Below are 9,861 nucleotides of genomic sequence, written 5' to 3'. Positions count from 1 at the left end.
CTATGACCCTTTTCAACCCATATAAATGATTATAATATGTCCCTAGGGGTCTTAGGACCCCTAGAGATATATATTGTCATGAAATGTGTCAAAAGGGGTCATAGGTTATCCTATGACCCCTTTTGACCCATATAAGTGATTATAATATGTACCTAGTGGTGCTTTACCCCTTTCAACTCATATAAAAGATAATAATATGTCCCTAGGGGTCTTAAGAACCCTAGAGACACTTGTAATGAAACATGTCTAAAGGGGTCATAGTTATCCTATGACCCCTTTTGACCCATACAAATCATTATAATATGTCCCTAGAGGTCCTGGGACCTCTAGAGACATATGTTGTAATGAAATGTGTTGAAAGGGGCCATAGGTTATCCTATTGCCCCTTTCAACCCATATAAACAATTATGATATGTCCCTAAGTGTCTTAGGACCCTAAAGACATATGTTATAATAAAATGTGTTGAAAGGGGTCATAGGTTGTACTATGACTCCTTTCAACACATATAAATGATTATAATATGTCCCTAGGGGTCCTAGGACCACTAGAGACATATGATATCATCAAATATGTCCAAATGGGTCATAGGTTGTCTTTTGACCCATATAAATGAATATAATATATTCTTAAGGGTCATAAGACACCTAGAGACATATTTTGTAATGAAATGTGTCGAAAGGGGTTATAGATTTTTCTATGACCCCTTTCAACCCATATAAATGATTATAATATGTCCTTAGGGGTCATGGGATCCTTAGAAACATATGTTGTAATGAAATGTGTCGAAAGGGGTCAAAAGTTTTCCTATGACCCCTTTCAACCCATATAAATGGTTATAGTATGTCCTTAAGAGTTCAAGGACCCCTAAGGACATATGTTGTCATGAAACATGTCAAAAGGGGTCATAAGGTTATCCTATTACTCTTTTCAAACCATATAAACAATTATAATGTCCCTAGGGGTCCTAGGACTTCAAGAGACATATGTTGTAATGAAATGTGTCGAAAGTGATCATAGGTTATCTTATGACCCCTTTCGACCCATATAAATAATTATAATATGTCCCTATGGGTCTTGGGACCCCTAAAGACATATGTTGTAATGAAATGTGTTGAAAGGGGTTATAGGTTATCCTATGACCTATGACCCCTTTTGACCCATTTAAATGATTCTAATATGCCCATAAGGGTCCTGAGACCCCTAGAGACATATGTTGTCATGAAATGTGTCGAAAGGGGTCATAGGTTATCCTATGACCCCTTTCGACCCATGTAAAAAATTATAATATGTCCCCAAGGGTCCTAGGAACCTGAGAGACATTTATTGTAATGAAACATGTCTAAAGGGGTCACATGTTATCATATGACCCCTTTTGACCCATACAAATGATAATAATATGTCCTTAGATGTCTTGAGACCCCTAGAGACATATTGTAATTAAATGTGTTGAAAGGGGTCATAGGTTATTCTATTACCCCTTTCAATCCATATAAACAATTATAATATGTGCCTAGGTGTCCTAGGTCTCCTAGAGACATATGTTGTAATGAAATATGTCGAAAGGGGTCATACGTTGTACTATGATCCCTTTCGACCCATTTAAGTGATTATAATATTCCCTAGGGGTCCTAGGACCCTTAGAGACATATGATATCATGAAATATTTTGAAAAGGGTCTTTCAACCCATATAAATGAATATAATATGTCTTTAGGGGTCTTGGGACCCCTAAAGAGATATGTTGTAATCAAATGTGTTGAAAGGGGTCATAGGTTATCTTGTGACCCCTTTCAACCCATATAAATGATTCTAATATGTCCCTAGGGGTCCTGGAAACTTGAGAGACATATGTTGTAATGAAATGTGTCTAAATGGATCACAGGTTATCCTATGATCCCTTTCAACCCATACAAATGATTATAATATGTTTCTAAGGGTCTTGGGACCGCTAGAGAGTTATGTTATAATGAAATGTGTTGAAAGTGGTCATAGGTTATCCTATCACCTCTTTCGACCCATGTAAACAATTATAATATGTCCCTAGGTGTCCTAGAACCCCTAAAAAAATATGTTGTAATTAAATTTGTTGAAAGGGTATATAGATTATACTATGACCCTTTTTGACCCATATAATTGATTATAATATGTCTTTAGGGGTCCTAGGACCCCTAGAAACATATGATATCATGAAATGTGTTGAAAGGGGTCATAGGTTATCCTATGACCCCTTTTGACCCCTATAAATGCATATCATATGTCCCTAGGGGTCCTAGGACCCCTAAAGACATATGTTGTAATGAAATGTGTTGAAAGAGATCATAGGTTATCCTATGACCCCTTTTGACCCATATAAATGATTATAATATGTCCCTAGGGGTCCTGGGACCCCTAAGGACATATGTTGTAATGAAATTTGTTAAAAGGGGTTATAGGTTATCCTATGACCCCTTTTGACCCATATAAAAGATTATAATATGTCCCTAGGGGTCCTAGGAACCTTAAAGACATATGTTGTTATGAAACATATCTAAATAGGTCACAAGTTATCTTATGACCCCTTTCAGCCCATACAAATGATTATAAAATGTCCCCAGGGGTCCTGGGACCCCTAGAGACATATGTTGTAATGAAATGTGTTGAAAGGGGTCATAAGTTATCCTATTAATCATTTTGATCCATATAAATGATTATAATATGTCCCTAGGTGTCCTAGGACCCCTAGAGACATATGTTGTAATGAAATGTGTTGAAAGAGGTCATAGGTTGTACTATGATCCCTTTTGACCCATATAAATGATTATAATATGTCCCTAGGGGTCCTAGAACCCCTAGAGACATATGATATCATGAAATGTGTCAAAAAGGGTTATAAAATGTGTTGAAAGGGGTCATAAGTTATCCTATGACCCCTTTTGACCCATATAAATGAATATAATATGTTCGTAGGGGTCATAGGACCCCTAAAGACATATATTGTAATGAATTGTGTCGAAAGGGGTTATAGGTTTTCCTATGACCCCTTTCAACCCATATAAATGATTATAATATGTCCCTAAGGGTCATGGGACCCCTAGAAACATATGTTGTAATGAAGTATGTGAAAAGGGGTCATAGGTTTTCCTATGACCCCTTTCAACCTATATAAATGATTATAATATGTCCCTAGGAGTCCACAAACCCCTAGAGACATATGTTGTTATGAAACATGGTGAAAAAGGTTGTAGGGTTATCCTATGACTCTTTTTGATCCATATAAACTATTATAATATGCCCCTAGGGGTCTTGAGACCCCTAGAGACATATGTTGTCATGAAATATGTCCAAATGGGTCATAGGTTATCCTGTGACCCCTTTAACCCATATAAACGATTATAATATGTTCCTAGGGGTCCTAGGAACCATAGAGACATATGTTGTATTGAGATATGTCAAAAGGGGTCATAGGTTATCCTATGATCCCTTTCGACCCATATAAATTATTATAATATGTCCCTTGGGGTCTTGGGACCCCTTGGGACATATGTTGTAATAAAATGTGTTGAAAGGTGTCATAGGTTATCCTATTACCCCTTTCAATCCATATAAACAATTATAATATGTCCCTAGGTGTCCTAGGACCCTTAGAGACATATGTTGTAATGAAATGTGTCGAAGGGGTCATAGGTTATACTATGACCCATTTTGACCCATATAAATGATTATAATATATCCCTAGGGGTCTTAGGACCATGAAAGACTTTTTTTCATGAAATATGTTGAATGAGATCATAAGGTACTGTATGACCCCTTTCGACTCATTTGAATACATGATATATTTTACTAGTATTCCTAGAACCCTTAAGAACATATGTTGTCATTTAATGGTCAAAATATGTCATTGGTTACCCTATGTCACCTTTCAACTAATTTAAACATATGATTTATGTCCCTAGGGGTACTAGAACCCCTAAGAACATATATTGTCATATAATGTATTGAAAGGGATTATGGAGTACTTTATGACCCCTTTCGACTTATTTTAACACATGATATATTTTCCTAGAGGTTCTAGGACCCCTATGAACATATGTTATCATTTAATAGGTCAAAAGGGGTCATAGGGAACCCTATGACCCCTTTCAGCCTATTCAAACACATGATATATGTTCTTAGGGGACCTAGGACCCCTAGGAACATACATGATGTGTTGTAATGGGTAAAAAAGGGTCATAGGGTATGCCATGACACCTTTCAACCTATTACATGACAAAATACATTCATAAGGTTTGTAGGACCTCTAGGGACATACATGTTGTGTTTTAATGGGTCGAATTGGGTTAAAGGATATCCTATGACCCCTTTCAACCCTTTGCATGACAAAATATATCCTTATGGGTCCTAAGACCTCTAGGGAAAAGCATATTGTGTTGAAATGGGTTGAAAGGGGTCATAGAATAACCTATGACCCATTTCAATCAAATACATGACAACTTATGTTCCTAGGGATCCTAGGGTCCCTAAGGACATATATATTGTGTTCTAATGGATAGAAAGGGCCCTATGACCCTTAGGGAAATACCTCTTATATTCCAAGGGGTTAAAAGGGGTCATAGGGTATTCTATGACCCCTTTTAACACATTACATGAGAAGATATGTTGCTAGGGTTTCTAGGACCCTTATCATCATGTGTGTTGTGCTCCAACGGGTCAAATTTTGACCAATTACATGATAACATATGTTCCTAGGGGTCCTAATACCCTAGGGCCATAAGGGGTCATTAGATACCCTATGATCCCTTTTGGCCCATTACAGGACAACATATGTTCCTTAGGAATGTATGTTGTCATGTAATGAGTCGAAAGAGTCATAGGATACTATATGAACCCTTTTGACCCATTAGAACACAACATATATGTTTATAAGGGCCCTCAAACCCTTATGAACATATGTTAGCATGTATTAGGTCAAAAGGGGTTATAGGATATTCCATAACCCCTTTCTACCCATTGAAACACAAGATCTATGTCCCTATGCATCCTTTGACCCTTAGGAAGATATGTTGTCATATAATGGGTGAAAATGGGTCATAGGGTATCCCATGACCCATTTGAACTCATTGGAACACATGTATGTCCCTAGTGAGACCCCTAGGAACATACATCATCATATAGTTTATTAACTTAGGTTATATATATATATATATATATATATATATATATATATATATATATATATATATATATATATATATATATATATATATATATATATATATATATATATATATATATATATATATATATATATATGGTATCCCATGACCTATTTGGACTCATTGGAGCACATGTATGTCCCTAGGGGGACCCTTAGGAACATACATCACCATATAGTTTATTAACTAAGGTTAGTAATATAAATAATATATAATAATATATATGATATATAATTATATAATAATATATAATAAGTAATAACTATATATAAAATAATTATATAATAAATAATAATAATTATTTAATACTATATAATACATTTTAGTAACATTATCTTATAGCTATATTATACTAGGACTTGATATAACTTAAAAATTGGTCCTCCTTTGAGTTTGGTAAATAAAAATCAATATCTATCTTAAAAATTGGTCCTCACTCCCTTAACATTTGAATTTGACGCCATGTCTTGGGAACATAGATCGGGTGCCCATTCTCAAATCGGATACTGTTGGTAAACATATTGTTCTTTTTTTTATTTAACCCCTGGGAACCTAAATTTTATGAACAATATCTGGTTACAACAATTAGAAAGTTGCTTCTAAGAAGACTAACTTTCCTCTAAATTATTAGTTATAACTCCCTATTGCAAATTTGCAACAAATTATGGGGTAAAAGCATAGATCTGCATCAGGTCATTTAGGATACCATAACCTATTTTGGTCAAATCTCATTTCTTTGTCAAAACTCAATTTTTTTCAAAAAATAAAAATACCACTTTAATAGATCTCAGATTTAATATCATCATTATACAAATTTTTTAGTGTTTTGATTAGCTATAATATGTTATAATTTCAAAATATTATAAGTTGATATTTCAACATTTCAGAAGATGCTCCCTCAAAAAAGGAAAAAAATAGTATATCATATAAAAAAATTAAAAAATAATATTTAACTCTAGAGGAGAAAGTCATCTTCATGAATATGTAATTTTTTTTCCAAGAAGGTGTAGATTTGATAGGGAAGTTTTGACGGGAGAAAAAATTTGGTGGATTTTGATAAGGTCGAGCTTAAGTACTTATAACAAAGAAAATATACATCAAAAATTAATTAATTTTTTTGTTCTCTGGATATACATGTCATCTATAAGGTATTTTCAAATCAGAACAAAAATAGATGATTTGTATATACTTGTTTGACGGGAACTACATCCTATATTTTTTACAATTGAAAAAGGGGCTTCAAAATAAAAGAAAATGAATAAATTCTTACTCAAAAAAATTATAAAAATTATAGGCATAAAATTCATCCAAATCTACACATTTCATTAGTTTACATCACCTTCAAATTCTAAACACAAATGTCTTTTTTTTTTGGTCATTGATGTTGAACTGTTGCATTCTGATATCTCTTTTCTTTATAAAAGGTGACGCAGGTTCATGATTTTACCCTATGTTTGTTCCTAAATCTAAAAAGCGATATGTTCTTAACCCGAGAACAGGAGAGGTAAAACCAAGCTAGACCTATACAGGATCTAACTTAGGCAAGAAACAATTTCAGAAGATAAGTTAATTTTTTGAACTCACACATCTATTGAACTCATAAGACTTAAAGATTCAATATTGCATAACAACTAATGCTAACTAATTCAGAAAGAAACTAAATATGAAGGAAAAAAGATTAACTAGAAAGGAACATCTAAAGGATCTCTCTTGAACCTATGATGATAATACTTATTGTATTCAATTTGCTTCCTCAAAATAGGGGATGAAGCTCTATTCATTCCTTATTTTAATTCAAATAAAAGAGAAAAAGGAAACAAACAATTAACAACTAACAAACTTGAATAGAAAATAATTGATACAAAATATCATTCAATTGACTTTGCAACATCAAGTATTTCACACCAAAATTTATCAACCTTTTGTTAATCTTTCATTACCATACATATAGGGTTCTAAGAGGAGCTAGTTTGTCTATTACAATGATTACAAAAAAATATGAAAGAGGTTGAAAATGAATCACTTTGCCTTCTTTCCCTTTTCTTCTTTTGTCCTATAGGCCTTAGTAGCTATAATGATTGGGATTAGTTCTTCATGCCTATGGACATGTACATTTGTATATCTCAAGAGCCATTTAGAATGCTCTCTAGCCAAATTCTTGACAACACTCAAACAATCTTGTATTTCCTCCATGGCCATGTGTACACAACCACCAAGTCTCTAGAGTTCAAAAACTCTATTCTAATGACCATAAGATATATCTGCCAGGCTATCTATGAAGTTTGAGAAGTTTGATTGCATGAAGGATATTCCAATTATTCCTTTTCCTTGACCACTAGTTTGTGAGTCTATATGTAAGCCTTTTAGGAGTTCATAATCTCTATCTTGATCTTTCTTCACTTTAGCTTTAGTTTCTTTGAGCCCTTCTTCTACTACTAAGATCATTTTGGACTTGGAATTGCATGCTTTGAAGCCATTCAATTAAAGGCTCATCTACTTTAGGTAGGATCTTTGCTTCTATAGCCTCCTTAGTCTTCATATGAATGATCATCTTCAACAGAGAGACACAATCTTCACTCTTTGTTCTCTCCACGGACAAAGTGGCTCTGTTTGATGAAATATTGTCTTTCTCTATTTCTAGCCTCAATATAGCATTGGATATTTGCTCCATAATGGAGAGTCCCTCCAATTCTAGTTCCCCACTCCACTCTCTACTGATCTACCCAAAATAATTGTCTTCTTAGATTTAGGAGATGAGTGCTTGAACGTCCACAGTATTAGGATCACTAGTAATAGGCATCCCAGATATGCTCACCAATAGGGTGACCAATTGCTTGATGAAGCCATTCAATTCTTGTATTTTTTCTTTCATCAAAACTTTTGACAACTTGAGGCTCTCTAGCTATCCTTCAACCACCTCATTTGTTGACTTCTATAAGACAAATTTGGTATCATGTCTAGCCTCTCCAAGTTCCAATGAATGCAGAGTAAAATCATTAGTAGACATATCCTCAATCCTTCCCTCCTTGGTAGGCTTTACTATCTCCATTTTTAGATGCCTTATTTTAGGGTCTTGTCCAAGGATGGACAAGGTCTTCTACTTTTTGACCTTACTCAATGCTAACCCAGAGAAAACCATAAGAGATAAGGTATCCTTGTTGGGGGCACCTTCATCTTTCCTCTTTCTCTTCCTGTATAGAGTATCCTCCAACCATGAATCTATGCTTATCACTTTGGAGGCCATCCCAAGAGAATCTACGCTAAACATTTTCCTTTTTATCAAAGTGATTGCTTTTGCGATCGAAGAGAAGGGATTCTTTTGGGCCTTTGAAATGAGCTTTGAAGAATCTTGGCCTTTTTCCACCTCCAAAGTCTTCTTGGTTGCCTCGTCAAATTTAGTGGATTCACTATCACTGCTTCCTCCATATCCTAAATCTACTACCTACACTTGAGGACTACATAACTGGAGAAGTGCAACACTTGCAGATGGAACTGGGCTAATATGAGGTGAAGGGATTGGAGTAGCCATAGTATCTTTAGGTTCTTCTACTTTATTCTTCTCGGCTGCTATTAGAGTTCCAATCACTAGGATGGAGCCATCATGAAAAGTTTTAGCCAAAGGAATATTCTTATCAGCAGGTTGATTGTCTATGCTTCATGCTTGAGCTAGTCCTTGAGTGATATCCATGGTCACACCTAATGTGCCTCCTTGAGAAGAAGAGGTCGTGACAACTGCTAGAAAATTTTGAGTAGATGTACTTTTACTTTGACTCCTTCTAGCTATGGTCTGCTTGACCCACTTCCTAGTCCTTTTAATAATCCAAGCCGTCATGATCTCTAGCTTTTCTCTAGTATTTCATAAGGTTTTGAGCTAATAGGAGTATTTCTTAGCTTTGTTAGATAGGTGTTACTGTACATATTTTGTCCATCATCTTTTACTCCCTTAGCATTGATATCAACTTTATACATATTCACTTGATCTACTATGAGTCTAGCGAAAGCACGATCACAACTCTCAAACTCATCCTTGCAATTGGCCTAGTAGTCTTCAATGGTGGTGATGTGTTCGATCACACTTCCAATCTACAACACCTCCCTTGCATATCCATTTGGATCAAACATAGGTCATAAGACCTCATATATCTACAATTTATATTTTGATTCAAACACCTTTAGCATGTTCTTTGCATCCAAATGAGACTCACAACTAAAATCTCCCACCTTCATAAGAAACTCATACCCTTTCTTCTTCAAACTCCTACTCAACATGTTCACCTAGATTGCCTACTGCACAATCTCAAATCAACATGATCATATCACTATGATATCTCGACAACTTCAAGGGAAAACCATCAAAAGCTGCAAGATACAAATATGAAATGGATGAGAACTAGAGTAAATAACTCCCAAATTGGCTAATGGCCACCATAGCTTCAGGACTAAATCTCCTCTCTAGACATCCTTGGAGCTCCCTATAAATTCTCATTGTGAATGCATCATTAACTCTGATATAATTTTCATAACTATTTTCCAATTGCAAACATGGGCAAAATTCATAAGACTTCACATCATCAAGAAAATTTTCCACTCTTGGGAGGCCTGGCCATAATTGTAAAGAAGTTAAGATGTAAGTGAGGAAGGAGGACATGTAGAATGCATTGTAAAATTT

The sequence above is a fragment of the Cupressus sempervirens genome, chromosome 5, assembly GCF_028749045.1.
Source record: "Cupressus sempervirens isolate cs-2001-9-10 chromosome 5, ASM2874904v1, whole genome shotgun sequence".
Classification (NCBI taxonomy): domain Eukaryota; kingdom Viridiplantae; phylum Streptophyta; class Pinopsida; order Cupressales; family Cupressaceae; genus Cupressus; species Cupressus sempervirens.
This window is presented reverse-complemented; position numbering follows the sequence as displayed.